The 13,496-nt window shown below is 40.0% G+C and overlaps 2 non-coding genes across 2 annotated transcripts; both read right to left on the reverse strand.

Annotated features, from left to right (window-relative positions):
• Positions 1-1,888: 1,888 nt before the first annotated feature.
• On the reverse strand, positions 1,889-1,995 carry LOC147938675 (small nucleolar RNA R71). The gene has a single exon (XR_015567658.1). It is a non-coding gene; the product is annotated as a small nucleolar RNA R71 (small nucleolar RNA).
• Positions 1,996-9,893: 7,898 nt separating this feature from the next.
• LOC147938676 (small nucleolar RNA R71) lies at positions 9,894-10,000 on the reverse strand. The gene has a single exon (XR_015567548.1). It is a non-coding gene; the product is annotated as a small nucleolar RNA R71 (small nucleolar RNA).
• Between the last annotated feature and the right edge of the window lie 3,496 nt (positions 10,001-13,496).

Raw genomic sequence — 13,496 nt, forward strand, 5'->3', positions numbered from 1 at the left:
CGATGCTAGGCCAAATTCGAAATTGGAAATTTCTCTCACAAGTTTTGAAGATTTACAAAGTTGCCCCAAAGTCTTCCATATTTGCATCATTAGTCCCTGACCGTGTTTAGGAATATAAATAGGATTTTTATGGTCATTGTTGAGACCTAAGCTTTATTTTTTCCTTGCAACTTTTGAGAGCAAAACCTTGTGAGAGATTTTAGAGAGTTTCTGGAGAGAAGAATCAAGACTCCTTCAGAGAAGATTCAGAACTCCTTTTCTTCTACTTTTAATCTCTTAATGCTATCTATTTTATTCATGATTTGTATTCTTACAATTATGTCTGAGTAGATCTGCTTGTTAGGTTTAGGGTTTCTCATTAGGGATTTCATGGTTTATTAGATCTGTTATTATTTAGGATTCATTATCTTTCTTGTTCTTCATCATTGGTTGTTTTTAATGCTAGATCTTTGATTAGTCATATGGATTTAGATCTTAGGATTATTGATTGATATGAGAATATAATTGATTTTCCTGATAAAAACCTTTAGTGAGCAGAATTACTTCTTGCAAAGAGATTTGATTTAATAATTTTGTGAACTTATCTAAACTTGATTTTATTGCTGGTTTTTAACTTGAATTTTGCAAAGAGATTTGGATTTTCTAGTTTTAAAACTTAGATAATATTTGCAGTGAGAACTGATTTATTTTATAATTGTGTTTAGAGTTCAAGAACGGTGCTTAATTGTTGAATCCTGCTAGTTTAATTAATTGATCTTATTTTCCATGATTTCCTGAGAATTTCCCAAGGCCTAACGTTTCATTCCATCTGAATTTACAACTCTTTTATTTTCTGTTTATTCTTGCAATTTAATTACAATATTTTTGTTTAGCATAATTAAAGAATTATTAAGTCTATTGTGTGAATCTAGAGTTCTTGTGGATTCGATCCCTAAGTACTACAGTTGATCTCTTAATTTGAGAGAGTAGCTCAGGGTTAAATTTGAGCATATCAAATTTTGGCGCCGTTGCCGGGGACTCTTTTGATTCACCATTAGATTAAAGTCTTTGATTTTGTCTAGATTTTTATTTTTCTGTTTTACTCACACGCTTTTGTTTCTTTTCTCTTGTGTGTTTCAGGTACATGCCTAAGCCTAGCACCAGGAAAAATCCTATTGGTCCGGTTGTTAAGCTTACAAACCAAGAGTTAGGACAACTAGAGCGTGATAACACAAAAGCAGCCAAATCAGCGAAGATGGCCAATATAATCATATTGAGACCTGATGAGGCTGGGGTTTTGAAGGATCAAGAGGGTAATGTGCGCAACGAACGTGGCCAAAAACTTGATGCTGAAGGCCATGTTATTCAAGATGATCTCGCTGTGGCCAATGGGAATGCAGATGGCGTCGATCGACGCAACGATGGCATCGATCAATGCAACCAGGAAGGCATCGATCGACACAATGCTGGCATCGGTCGATGCAATGCCAGAGCTGATGCGGAGAATGTTCAGAGGCGACGGGATGACAATGGAGAGCTTGTCAAGACTCTTGCGGACTTCAACAGGCCAGATTTGTTTTATGAGAACCGCGCTGCAATTGTCCATCCTCCATTCCCAAGGAATGACTTTGAGCTGAAGCCTGCCTACTTTGCTCTTATTGGACAAAGGCCATTCCAGAACTTGCCAAATGAGAAGCCTCTAGACCACATAGAGCACTTTGAGGACATAGTCACAAGCATCAAGGCTAATGGAGTCACTGAGGACTATCTCTACTGCAAGCTTTTCCCCTACTCTCTTGCTGGGGAAGCTTCTCATTGGCTAAGGCAGCTGAAACCAGGATCCCTAACAACCTGGCATGACATCAAGGTGGCGTTCTTGAACTATTTCTATGATGATGCAAAGTCTGATGAGCTGAGGATCAAGATTTCCACCTTTAGACAAGGACCTGCTGAATCTTACAAAGCTGCTTGGGTAAGATTCAAAGCATACTAGAGGGACTGTCCACATCATGGGTTTTCAGAGGTGCAATTGATCAGTATCTTCTTTAGCGGGATTGACTGGAGGTATCAGATGGCTTTGGATGCTGCTAGTGATGGGAACTTCAAGACAAGATACCCAGATGACGCTGAGAAGTTGATTGAAAGGCTAGCATCAAGCAACAGTACCAAGAATGCAGACTTAGAGCGGAAAAGAGCACATGAAGGCCATGGTTCAAATCAGCTAGCTTCAGTTAATGCCAAACTGGATTCAGTGCACAATCTTCTTGTGGGAAAGAAGTCAGTCCATTTTGCTGAAGATATTGAGATTTTTGAGCCAAAGCCAGAGACTAGAGAAGAAGATGTCAACTATGTGTATGGAGCTGGCTATCAAAATCAGAGATTTGGTCAGAAGAATTCCTTCACAGGAAATCCAACCAGCAACTTCACAAGGAACTATGGATCTTCTTCTTACCAACCCCTCCCTCCACCCAATTCAGAGAGCAAGATGGAATCAATGGTTGAGCAGATTCTTCAAGGTCAACAGAAGTTAACAGTGGACTTCAGTGGAAAGATTGATTCTATTTACACTGAGCTGACTGGGAAATTTGAAGCTCTAAACACTCATGTCAGGAAGCTAGAGAATCAAGTGATTCAGACTACTGGGTCTGTTAAAAGACAAGAGGAACTTCTTTCTAGAAGAACTGAGAACCCCAACCATGCTTGTAATGCGATTTTGGTGAAGGACGTAGACGATGATACAGTAGTGGATGATGCATCGACCGATGCAGCTGCAAAGTATCGATCGATGCAACCTTGAGTGGTCGTAGAAGAGTTGACTTCACGAGACAGTATCGACCGATGCAATTCAAGCATCGACCGATGCAATGTCCAGGCCAAGGAAGAAGTTACGGAAGCTCCAATTCCAGTTGCTGAGAGAGCCTACAAGCCTAAAGTTCCTTTTCCCAAGCCTAGGAGATCCAAACAGGAGATTGAAGAAGCTAGATGCAAAGCTATGATGGACAAGGTAATGATTGAGATGCCTTTGATTGATGCTGTCAAGTTTTCTCCTGGTATTAAGAGATATGTGAAGAGGATGGTCACCAATGGTTTGAGTCCTGAGGAAGGAGCACTGCTTACAAAGGATGTCAGCTCAATTCTGTTGAAGCAGCTCCCACATAGGAAGAAGGATAAGAAGCAGGAGGTGGTTGTCTCTAAAGAAGTAAGTGCAGTGATTCAGAGTAGGATTGCAGAGAAGTTACCAGATCCTGGAAGTTTTGTGTTAGATTGCTCTATCTCCACAGGAAGGTTTCCTCACTCTCTATGTGATCTTGGCTCTAGTATCAACTTGATGCCACATTCTGTTGCTGTAAGACTTGGGATGACGGATTTTAAGCCAACTAAGATCTCTCTTATCTTAGCTGATCGATCTAGGAGGATTCCTGAAGGTGTCTTAGAGGATATTCCAATCAGGATTGGAGATTGCATGATTCCCACTGACTTTGTGGTGCTGAAATATGACCAAGAGCCTAATGATCCTCTCATCTTAGGACGCTCTTTATTGGCTACAGCTGGTGCAATCATAGATGTGAAGAAGGGACACATAGCTCTGAATGTAGAAGATTTGGTCATGAACTTTGAGATGGACAAGCTGAGAAGGGTTCCCACTATTGATGGTAGGACATTTTCTGTGGAGGTTGTTTCTGATGACAATCTGATCATAGAGCTTCAAGAAGACATTACTGCTGGGTATGTCAAAGAGTTGGAGCCTGTAGAGGAAGTGAGTAAGCAAGCTGCTAAGCTTGAAGATTGGAGTGGAGATCATCTAATCAGTACTAGAGACCATGATGAGGTTCTGATGCATGACAAGTCACTGGTAGATGATGTTTTTATAATGGAAACACGGATTGCTGAGGAAAGTTGCAGAATCGTTGAAGAAACACGAGTTGCAGGCACTGCATCGATCGATGCAGCTGTTGCATCGATCGACACTCCTTCCAGAGACGGCTCTGACTTGTCCACAACCACAGATTCTCGCGTTGGATCCTTAACTGCAAGTCCTAGACCAGTTGTAAAGCTGAAATCTCACCATTCCACAGTTCAGAAGCCACAGGTAAGGCCAAGGTATGCATCTTCTTCACCCAAACCTTCTCCTATCATCAATAAGAATTTCAAAGGTACAAAAACTGTTGTGCAGTTAACCAAGCCGCGAGATTATCGCAGTGTGCTTGTTTCTTCTGTTGATGATTTTGCAGGACTTAAAAGAAAGCCACCCATCCCTCAGTCCCGTCCTGGTCCTGCTCCTCACATCCTTGTCAAACCTCATGCAGCTAAAGCCTACACACCCCCTTGGATGAAGAGGACACCCTCTCAGAAGCATTCACTGCCATGTTCCGATCCACCGGATGCCTGAGATCCGACACAGTCAAGCTAATGACTGAAAACAAGCGCTTAGTGGGAGGCAACCCACTGGTAGGTTTTTCTTTTTCATTTTTCTTTTAATTTTCATTTATTTTATTTTGTACGCCAATCTCTTACTTGATATCACTGGGGACAGTGTTGTTTAAGTCTGGGGGAGGCAGTTACTAACTACGTTTTTGTTTTTGAGAGTCAGAAAAAGAAAAAAAAATGGTTTTATTGAGTCAAAATTTTGTTGGGAACTATAATTTTTCTTTTTAGTGTACTGCCTTGGTTGATTAATGCTGCAGATTGAATCCACAAATCCGACTAATGAAAAATCCAATGGCTGATCAGTGCACCAGAAACATCCAAATTTCCAACAGAATCCATAAAAGCTTGAGGTAACTTCTGTACTTTTCTTTTTACCTCATCAAGGAGATTGATTTTCATAGAGTTTGACTCCTTGTTCATACCTGACAAGTAAGAATTCAGAAAGAAAATGGTACTCCTCTCCCTTATTTAAGTTTAAAAGATTTTTCCTGAGAGCTTTGTTTAAAAAAAAAAGAGAGAATAAAAGATGAGATGATTTTGATCAGTTTAGAGAGGTAGGTAAATTACCTGTGACCTCATTATTCTACTCTTGAGTCAAATGATCACACAAAGCTTGGAAGCGAGGGGTAGGTAAATTACCGATGACCCCATTATTCGCCTACACCTTTGATAAAAAGAAAAAAAAAACAAAGCAAAGCTCTGAGGAAGATTAAAAAGAATAAGTCTGGGGGAGAGAAAAAGTACCAAATGTGGTAAAAGATATATCTTGCTTGTTATGGTATTGTACGGGAATGAGTCTAGAAGGTTCGTGACATTGATCAAATTGATGAGACTCACCAATGAAAGCTTAATGGAGGAAGTAGTGGAATTTGGTTTGAATTTGGGATGCTATGAAAGTCAACGGAGAAGTACATGGTGGTTCGATTTGGATTTATCAGCTAAGCATATGGATTATGGTTTGGATGATCATGGCATTACTTTGAAAATAAAATGAGTTTCTATGTTTTCAAACCTCTTTCACAGATGAAATTTATGTTTTGCTTGAGGGCAAGCAAAGGCTAAGTCTGGGGGAGTTGATATATCATGATTTTTAGGTGTTTTAGCCATGATATAAGTCTTATCTATAGAGTCTTTTTGGTGTTTTTAGAGTCTTTTTGAGTCTTTATAGGATTTAACATGGATGGGAGCTTAATGGAGCTAAATATGAAGATTTGGAGCTTAATCAAGCATTGAGGCTGAGCTACGAAGTTGGGAGACGAATTCAGATTGTGCATCGATCGACACAGCATATGCATCGATCGATGCTAGGCCAAATTTAAAATTGGAAGATTCTCTCACAAGTTTTGAAGATTTACAAAGTTGCCCCAAAGTCTTCCATATTTGCATCATTAGTCCCTGACCGTGTTTAGGAATATAAATAGGATTTTTATGGTCATTGTTGAGACCTAAGCTTTATTTTTTCCCTGCAACTTTTGAGAGCAAAAACCCTGTGAGAGATTTTAGAGAGTTTCTGGAGAGAAGAATCAAGACTCCTTGAGAGAAGATTCAGAACTCCTTTTCTTCTACTTTTAATCTCTTAATGCTATCTATTTTATTCATGATTTGTATTCTTACAATTATGTCTGAGTAGATCTGCTTGTTAGGTTTAGGGTTTCTCATTAGGGATTTCATGGTTTATTAGATCTGTTATTATTTAGGATTCATTATCTTTCTTGTTCTTCATCATTGGTTGTTTTTAATGCTAGATCTTTGATTAGTCATCTGGATTTAGATCTTAGGATTATTGATTGATATGAGAATATAATTGATTTTCCTGATAAAAACCTTTAGTGAGCAGAATTACTTCTTGCAAAGAGATTTGATTTAGTAATTTTGTGAACTTATCTAAACTTGATTTTATTGCTGGTTTTTAACTTGAATTTTGCAAAGAATTTGGATTTTCTAGTTTTAAAACTTAGATAATATTTGCAGTGAGAACTGATTTATTTTATAATTATGTTTAGAGTTCAAGAACGGTGCTTAATTGTTGAATCATGCTAGTTTAATTAATTGATCTGATTTTCCATGATTTCCTGAGAATTTCCCAAGGCCTAACGTTTCATTCCATCTGAATTTACAACTCTTTTATTTTCTGTTTATTCTTGCAATTTAATTACAATATTTTTGTTTAGCATAATTAAAGGATTATTAAGTCTATTGTGTGAATCTAGAATTCTTGTGGATTCGATTCCTAAGTACTACAATTAATCTCTTAATTTGAGAGAGTAGCTCAGGGTTAAATTTGAGCATATCAGCATGCATAAAAAAGTGTGGACAACTGGGACCACCACCCCTTAACCCAAAGGCGATGAATTGAATGAAACAATTGTTATCAAAATGAATTCAACAACGATGCGAGATGTGATCTGGGACAATCGTCATCTATACGTGTCCTCTCAAACCATTATCCTCGTCGGTACTCGCATTGATGACGGTTTCTAAAATTATTCTAAAATTTAGTATATTTTTGCTTGGCATACCATGATGTCAATACACAAAAACTAAAAAATATTAAATTCATTTTTTCTCTATAAGAATAATTTTTTAAGAAAATATACATTTTAAACCACTAATATTTGGTTACGTCAAAGAAAATTGTAGCTTCTTGTGATGTTGTTTGAAATTTGGAACTAAAAATATTTTTGAGAGGACAGGGCACGAGTTCATAGCTGCAGTGGTGTACTCTTCCGTCTTCGGTTAAAATATTTTACTGCAGTGTGTACTCTTCCGTCTAGACAGGGCACGAGTTCATAGCTGACATATAACTCCTATAATTTCATGGTATTTATAGACAGAACATAGCTTAATACTACATGGATGACTTATTGTGATAACATATTGATGTTCATATATTTTGCCTTGTTTTCCTTTAGTTTATTCACATCTTTTGCATCTTTTTCTATCCATTTAGGCCATTATTGTGTAGCTTTTGATCCAATCATGCATTAGAGTTTAGTTGCATTGCATTTGCATGTTTTCATGCATAAACAGGTGATTTTGGAGCTTAAGGAGCATGGAAACAATGGAGAAGAGATGTGAGGCAATCATGAGGAGGAAACAAGGGAGTTAAGGCTGAAACAACAAGGTCCGTAGTCCAACTCGACCGCACACTCGACCAGACACTCGACCGTGTGTTGAGGAGGAATCGACCGAGTGGAGATTGCACGTGAGAAGCCAGCTCGACCCCTAGCTCGACCGAGCACAGGTCGAGTTGACCAAGCCGTTGACTGCTTTGACTTTTTCTATTTTTAGGGCTTCCACTTCCCCACTTTATAAGGCTTTGTACCTGCAGCCACCAAAGAGTCCAGTCTTTTGTCCAGCTTTTTAGATATTCTCTAAACCTAGTTTTTACCTTTTTTAGCTTTATTCCTTTTGCATTTTATTTTTATTAGATCTTGTACTTGTTTAAGAAAACTCTTAGATTCTTCAATATTGTTGGTTCAATAACTTTCTTAATATTGAGAATTTGAGTTTCATCCTTTCATCAATATTGTAGATCTCTATTTCATCTTTCATTTAATGCAAGTTTCAACATTTTCTGGGTTTTTGACTTTGATCATCATGTATTGTTGTGAGTAGTTTGCTTAGGATCTTGAGGATGGTTAGGATGGATTGATCTTGTGGTTTATTTGATTTGGTCAAGCTTGATTGTTGTAGATCTCTTCTAGGCTAGATGTCCTTAATGCTGATCCTATATCTGAGAGGGTAGGATCTGATCTCAAGCTTCTTAGCATCACACCAATGTTTAAGAAGCATAGATAAGGCTAGATCTAGAGCTTACCATTAGGCTTGCTAAGAGATTAGAGGTCTTGTTTGGTTTGAGATGTATTGCTTAATGCCTGCTTGTGTAGATTCTTTAATGTGTGAGAACAAGTCTAGAGTTGCATAGGTTTGATTGTTTCTTGACCATGAGAGTGGGAGAAACTTGTCTTAGATTTATATGTCTAGAGGTTAGCTCAAAGTTTGCTTGAGATTTGTTGACCAAGTTAGATAGCCACAATGATCAGTTCATCCCATGAATCCATCCTCAGGAACCTTCTTTGTTTATTGATTTTAAAGTCTTAATCTTGTAGCTTGCTTGTTGTTTGATTTGTTTTAGCATTGCTCTGTTTTTATTGTCTTGCTCTGTTTTCACGTTTAAGTCCAACTCGACCACCCACTCGACCTACACTCGGTCGAGTGCTTGCTCGAGTTCATCCCTAGAACTCTTGTTTATGATTTGTGATTGTCTTGTTTCATTCCTGTTTCATTCCAGTTGCATTCATTTAGTTTTCAGTTCATTAATTGTCTTGCATTAGTTCATTAGTAGTAATTTCTGTTTCTGTTCTTGCTTCATTACAGTTACAATCATTCTGTTTCATTTGCATTTAGTTCTTAGTTCTTGTAGTTTACCTTCTGCATCTTTACATTTCCATCTTAGGATTGTTAGTGACAAACAATCATCATATTTGTCTTAACTTAGATTCATATGCACATCTTAATTGCTCACAAACACTCATTTAGGATTGATACCTCTTATACTGCAACAGCATAAGGGGAATTGAAACACCCATCCATCATTCCATTCATATATCACCATTGCATACATTCATCACACATCATTCCACCACCACAAAATACCTTGTTTCAATTTGGCGCCGTTGCCCATTTGAGTGTGTTTTTGTGACATTTAGGATCCATATTAGTCTAAGATTAAGTTCGTTTAAACACTTGTGAGGTTTCTGGACTTGAATCTTCTGTTTCTGGGTTGAAGTTCCATTTCAGGTACCACTCGACCGTCAACTCGACCACCACTCGACCGAGCAGTGATCGAGCACTTGATCGAGCCAGACGCCGTGTACATTTGGACATCAGTTTCCAGTCGACTTGATCACCAACAAGAGCCTGTGCTCAGTCGCTTGCCTGGGAAAAATCGTTTGTGTTTGTTGATGCACACAAGGTCTAAAGGAAAGGACCATCTTCTCAAGCATATTGACAACATCCACAAGGTGACAAAGGGTTTGGGAACTAAGCAAAGGAGAGTTGTTCAGGACCAACAAGAGGTTATAGTAGCAATGGATCATCAGGATCAGGTTCAGAGACCAAGGAACATTGGTGCTGGAGATGCACCCAACACTCACAACCAAAAGGCTGGAATTGTGCCTCCAACTGTAGCAAACAACAACTTTGAAATAAAGAGTGGATTAATCTCCATGATCCAGGCCAACAAATTTCATGGATTGCCAATGGAGGACCCACTTGATCATTTGGATGAGTTTGACAGAATCTGTAGCTTAACCAAGATAAATGGAGTAAGTGAAGATGGTTTCAAGTTGAGGCTCTTTCCATTCTCACTTGGAGACAAGGCTCACCTTTGGGAGAAGACTCTTCCTACTGGAGCAATAACAACTTGGGATGATTGCAAGAAGGCTTTCTTGGCCAAATTCTTCTCCAATGCAAGGACTGCTAGGTTGAGAAATGAAATCTCTGGATTTGCTCAAAGGAACAATGAGACCTTTTGTGAGGCATGGGAAAGGTTCAAAGGATATCAGACTCAATGTCCTCATCATGGTTTCAGCAATGAGTCACTTTTGAGTACCTTGTATAGAGGAGTGCTTCCAAAGATAAGGATGTTGCTTGACACAGCTTCTAATGGGAACTTCCTCAACAAGAATGTAGAAGAAGGCTGGGAGTTAGTAGAGAATCTTGTTCAATCTGATGGCAATTATAATGAGGATTATGACAGAACCATAAGGAGCTCCACAACTGATCAAGAGGACAAGTATAAGAAAGATTTGAAGATGGTCAATGAGAAGCTTGACAAGATCCTTCTTAGCCAGTCCAAGTCTATTCACTTCATTGGTGAAGAAGAGGCTCAAGTTCAAGAGGGGGAGACTGAGTTTGCTGAGTTGTGCTACATGCAGAATCAAGGAGGATTCAAAGGCTACAACCAAGGAGGGTTCAAGAACAACAACCTCTCTTATAGGAGTACCAATGTGGCTAATCCTCAAGACCAAGTCTATCCACCTCAACAGCCTCAACAGCAACAAACCTACATCCCCAAACAACAACACCAAATGTTCCAGCCTCAGTTGTGTCCCCCACCAGGGTTTCAGACTAACCAAGGCCAAGAACAAGACTTAAGAGCTATGATGCAACAGTTGTTGATTGGGCAAACACAAGGAAAGATTGAGGAAGCCAAGCAATTTGCTGAGTTGAACCAAAGGTTAACATCACAGTACAATGATCTGAATATGAAGTTTGAGGGTCTTAATTCAAGAGTGAAGTATATGGAGGGTAACATAGCATCTACTTCAGCTCCAAAACCCAACCAACTCCCTGGAAAAGCTGTTCAAAATCCAAGGGAGTTCACAGCCAAAGCCATTCAATTTCAAGAGGAAGGAGTCACTGAGGACAGTGAAGTCTAAGTTTGGGGGAATTCATTAGTTACTGAAGCCCCAAGTGACATTTGTGCAAAGCAACAGGAGCTCAAAAGCGAACTCGACCAGGAGCTCGACCACACACTCGACCGAGTGCATGCTCGAGTGGTCGATCGAGCTGGGGACTCCGAAGCTGTCAAGCCTGATAAGTACATTCCTCCTGCTTACAAGCCTCCACTACCATTCCCTGGGCGTTTCAAAGCACAGAGGATCAAGGAGTTAAGGGAAATCATTGAGAAAAAGGAGATGTTGGCTAAGCAACAAGAGGAAGAAAGGGTTTTGAAGGAAGAAGCTTTGGTTGAGAAAAAGGAAGAAGTGATGGCTATTCAAGAGATCATCATAGCTTACCAAGAAGAAGAGAGAGGACCTGCCTTGGAACAGTATGCACCATATCCTCTCTATAGAGATTTTCTGCTTGATTTGTCAGTAAAGAAGGCTCAAGCTCAAGATGAGAAGGATCTTGAGAACCTTGGAGGAGTGATCATCCCACTTAAGCTTAAGGACCCAGGGCCATTCTATCTGCCTTGCACAATCAGTTACCTCCACTACAATCAATGTCTTTGTGATTTGGGAGCTTCAACAAGTGTGATGCCATACTCCCTAGCTCAAAAGCTTGGGAGAACTGATTTCAAATCCACTAAACTCCATGTGTGCCTAGCTGATGGGACAAATAGAGAGGTAGTTGGAAGGTTGGAGAATGTCCCACTCCAGATAGGGAAGGCAAGGGTTCACACTGATTTTGTGGTCATAGAGATGGACAAGGAGCCTGAAGATCCAATCTTGTTAGGGAGGCCATTTTTAGCCACTGTTGGAGCAGTAATAGATGTCAAGGAAGGTCTTGTGACCTTGAACATTGCTGAGGATACAGTCATGAAGTTCAACATCTACAACCCAACCAACCTGCCTACTATTGATGATCAACCCTTCACTATCAAAGAGAGAGTTGATCATGAGGTTTTCAAGGATGAAGGAGAACCTAAGGCTGAGCTTCCACTTCAAGAGGATTCTGTTGAGAAGCTTAAGAGGTCAGTTCAAGAGCTGTCAAGTATGGTTGAGGATCTCAAAGTCAAGCTGAACAAGAGGTCTTTGAGGAAAGCAAGACCTAGGCTCAAATTTAAGAAGAAGTATGGTTTGTGTGCTAAGGGTGAGGTGATCAAGGATCAACTTCACAGTGACCAAGAGGTTCCAAGGAGGATTTCATCACCTCCTTGGTATCTAGACCAAAGTTAAGAAGGAAACCAAAGTCAAGCTTAGTGACTTTAAACAAGCTCACTAGGGAGGAAGTCCCTAAGGTATCCTTTGTAAATATGGTTTTAATTCTTAGTAGTTTTGATGTGTTTTCTTTTATGTTTTTGTTGGACAGGCTTTTAGTGAGAATGTAGTGGGTTAAGGAGAGTTGTGGACTTGGAGAAGAAAACTAGCAGGCCCACTCGACCAGTCCGAGAGAGGTACTCGGCCGAGCTGGGTGTGAATTAAGGCCCATTTCATCTTCAAACCGTTAGGACGATCGAGTGGAGGGAAGAACAAGGAGAAAAATTTTGAAATTTCAAAATTGGTCAAGGAGCTCGACCACGTGCTGGTCGAGTGTGCGGTCGAGCTACAGCCAAAAGCAAGTCAAAGATTCCCAATTCAAATTTGAATGGTATGGACGCTCCACCCTTGTCTCCTTGTCCCCTTAGCTTCTTTAAATAGCCCTTGCACGATCCTATGCATCTCACATTCTCTCATTTGCTCAAAACACTTAAATTCAAGCTCTAAAATCTCTTTCAAAGTTCATCTCTTGCTCAAGCTTTGTTCTTTCAAGTTTTTGGGTCACTAACCTATTAACTTTGAGCTTTGAGTTTATTTCCCTCAGTTTCTTTTGAAAATGTCTTCCAAGATCACCAGAAAGTCTCACCAAACCGCTGCAAGCTCCATGGAACGTCGTGATGCTGACCTTGAATCAAGAGGAGAAACTGGGAGAGTCACTCGACGGGCCACTCGATCGACCACTCGACCGTGTGCTGGTTCGAGCAGTCGGTCGAGTCAGATGCCGTATCCAAGGAGAGAATCTGTTGAGGAAGATCCTGAAAGGACTGAGAGTGAGGAGGAAAGAGAGCCTACTATCAATGAGTTTATGAGGAAACACAAGGCCAAAGGGAAGAGGCCAGCTGTTGAAGTTGAGGAAGTGAGTGAAAGTGAAAGTGAGGAGATGTATGAAGAAGAAGAATTGAGGGATGATGGAGAAGCTGAGTCTTGTGGGCTGACAAAGAGGCAGCTTTATGATGCTTTCATGAGGATGGAGTTCCTGGGAACAAGATATCCTCACAAGGAGACCATGGAGAAGCTTGCCATTGATGAGGATGTGCAATACCTCTTTGAGAAGAGCAATCTCACCAAGTTCATGGGGCTGTGTATGGAAGGTTACAAGGAGGAAAGCTGTGAGTTCCTAGCCACTGTCAAGCTGCACACATATGCAAGGAAGAGTGCTGAACATGGAGCTGGTCACATCTCTTTCACTATCAAAGGGAAAAGGCATGAGCTTTCAATGAAGGAGATAGCAAGTGTGTTTGGATTTGAGGTTGGGAGCAATAGGATTTTGATGATCCCAAGAGAAGAACTGTTAGCTGTGTGGGAAACCATTGGGGATAA

Source organism: Camelina sativa, chromosome 9 (genome assembly GCF_030686135.1).
Source record: "Camelina sativa cultivar CO46 ecotype springtype chromosome 9, ASM3068613v1".
NCBI classification, from domain to species: Eukaryota; Viridiplantae; Streptophyta; class Magnoliopsida; order Brassicales; family Brassicaceae; genus Camelina; species Camelina sativa.